Below are 3,247 nucleotides of genomic sequence, written 5' to 3' on the forward strand. Positions count from 1 at the left end.
GGGGGGGGGAATCTAGGGTTACATAGAGTCGGTTACATAAGAAGGAATCTTCATAGTCGGTTGCCAAGCTTGCCTTCCATGCCATGGAGAGTCCAATCCGGACACAGGTACAGTCTTCGGCCTTCATGTCTTCACAGCCCATCAGTCCGACCCAATAGATAACAGGCCGGATGCCCGAGGACCCCTTAGTCCAGGACTCCATCAGTAGCCCCTGAACCAGTCTTCAATAGCAAGGTGTTCGACACACAAATTGTCTTCAACATTGCGAGGCGGGTTCCTCCTTTAATGATCTTCAAGTGATGTATCCGGCCATCGGCTCAATGTCGCTCCCCTCGACTTCTCCGCGTTAAATAACTTCGCCCCCACGTGTCAAGGGAAGGTGGAAGGTTAGGGTATTTTTGCAGATAACACCCCGTCCATGCAAGGAAGAGCACCTATTAAAGAGATTGGATCCTAGATCCATTCGGCACCACGTAGAGGAAATCCCCGGAAACTGCTTAGGAGAAACCATTCCAGCATGGCTAGCGCCCCCAGCTCCTCCACCCGTTCTGTCTTAGAGAAAGGCCAGTAGGAGAGGTGTTAAATGTCCCATAGTCAATTGACGAATCTGCAGATGCAGGGATTCCTTCCCCCAGCAGATCTAGTTCCTGTTCAGGCGGGGCTAGATTCCTCAACGGCGAGATTCAGGCAGAGGACTTCCCCAATCCATCCAGGGGAGAGCGAGTATGTTTCGTCACCTACTTGCTAAGGGGCATTGGATTTCCCATCCATCTGTTCCTCCGAGGGCTTCTAGAATACTATGGCCTCCAGCTGCACAACTTCACCCTTGCCTCCATTCTACACATTGTGGGTTACGTCGCTTTATGTGAAATATTCCTGGGTATCAAGGCTCATTTCAAGCTGTGGAGGAAGTTGTTCTGTCTTGTCCCGTGTAATCATGAGGGGTCAATATTTGAAGTGGGCGGAGCCGAAGTATGGCGTATCGTTGATACCGTATATCTGTCCGGCACACCAATGAAGGCATCCGAAGAATGGCCTTCCGAATGGTTCTATATTGAGGACGTCACGCTTCCCGACCCAATTCGAAAGGGTCTTCCTGAATTTGCGAGCGTTCCGCTGAAGAAACACCACAGTTGGCGTCCTCGGAGTCTTGAAGAGGATGACAGCGCAGAAGTTTGCCAGCTTATGAACAAGATAAAGATGCTTGCTCAGTCCGGACTTACAATAATCGAAGTAATGGCGATCTCCATAGTGCGTGGGGTTCAGCTGCTACAATACAGAGGGCTTCCCATGTGGCACTATAATGGAGAGGATGACGCCTCCCGCTATGGCCGAAAGGGTCCGGATACCCCTACCGCTCTGGCCAAAATATTGGCCGAGCTGTTTAAAGGGGAGGAAGAGGAGTTCCTTCGCATTAAGCGCAGAGATGGATATTCTACGTATGGTCCTCCCAGTTGGGTAAGCTTCGACCCCTCCATTCCACTCTTTCCCCTTCCGGATTACTTTTGATAAGTCTGTTTATGACAGCACTGGCGGAAGGTCACCGAAGGACTTCATAGTCCTGCCCCACAGTCGGCGATCCACAATCGGGAGCTAGATCCTGGGTTTGAAGAGGATCCGGTTATATTCGTGGTGCTTGCGGGGGGAGTGTTTTACCAGACCAGCTATGACGGCACAGAAGTGGCCATCACCACCGACTATCCTGGCCTTCTTCCTGCTTCAAATGTAAGTAATTAAGAAACACCTTCTCTAAAAGAGTGCACTTATTCTGCCTCACCCACCGCACTGTATCGTGCTTCACAGGGGAGATGCTCGGCGATTTCGATGAGATCGGGTCCCGCGTCGGGCAATCCTTCCAAGAGGAAAGCAAACGAAGACACGACCGTGCCTTCGTCGAAGAGGTATGAATTTGCCAACCCGCACATGAGCAGTCACGTCCAACAGTGACCTTCCTGTTTTCCATGTGTCAGGAGGAAGGTGCGACGGACTATATCCGGAGGTTCGAGCGTCCGTACTTCCCGCAGCCAGGATTCAAATCCTACCATGTAGACGGGGGCTAATGCAGGGGCGGCGCCGGATTGTCCTCTAGCCGAGGACTCGGATGATGTATCCATCACCAACTCAGAAGTGGAGAGTGCCATGAATCATCGGCGTCGCCGGGCCATTTTACAAGACCCCGACTTTTCAGAAGAGTCGTTTAACGCCTTCAACTTAGCCGATGCATACACCTGGGCTGCTCGAGATGGGATTAACAGGGCCACAAAGCAACATTTGAAAGATGTGCAGGTAAATTTGCTTTGTCTGACCATGATAACCATATGCCAATAGCCCCCGAGACTTAAAGGAGTTGAAACAACTGATTTAAGGATCAGTGTACAACCAGGTGCTTACGGAGAGGAATACCCAGCTAGCTCAGGAACTACAAAAGTGTCAGCGCCAGCTGCTTGCTGCCAATGCCGAACTAGAGAAATACAAGGCATCTCCCGGTAATATTTTCCTCTATCAAAAATTCATAATGATACACCGATAGTGTGAATCTGGGTTCTAATATTTGTGTTGGGTCATTAGACCAAGTACGAGAGCAGCTGGACGCCGCTCGAAGCGAAGAACACAAAGCCAAAAAGCTACTAGCAGCGGGCCAGCGTGTATTGACAAAAGTTGTTGAAGAGAAAAAGAAACTCCAGGATTCGAACACCAAACTGCGCGAAGAACTGAAATATGTGCGAGCGCAGCTAGCCGATGCTATGAAGGAGAACAAGAAGCTGCGAGGCGGCATATTCAGTATGTGGCCGCTTTTATCTTATAGCAGTTTGGGGGTAGCGGTAGCTAATATAGCTGTAATTGCAGGTGTATTGACGAACCGCCCCGAAGAGGAAGTGTCCGGATCATCAAATGATCTTCTGCAAGGGCTATCGCAGTTGCACGAGTAAGCTCGGTAGGCTATGCGGAGTGTAGCCAAGGCTTTATGGCCATGCGACTCCCCTCCAGGAAGCATGGAGAAGCTGGTAGAGCTGTTCAAGGGAGCGCAGTGGTGTATCCGGCTATGGAAGATATCTGCCTACCGAGAGGGTGCGCGAGAGGCTTGAGCCATGGTGAAGACGCGATATACCAAGCTGGATCCTAATCACATGGCTCGTGTTGGACCGGTAGGGCCGAATGGGGAAGAAATTCCCGTTAGTATAGTATATGATCAAGTAGAGGTGGCCGCCAAATATTCCCAACAGGATTGTAAGTTAGACTGCCTGTT

Source organism: Triticum aestivum, chromosome 6A (genome assembly GCF_018294505.1).
Source record: "Triticum aestivum cultivar Chinese Spring chromosome 6A, IWGSC CS RefSeq v2.1, whole genome shotgun sequence".
NCBI lineage: Eukaryota > Viridiplantae > Streptophyta > Magnoliopsida > Poales > Poaceae > Triticum > Triticum aestivum.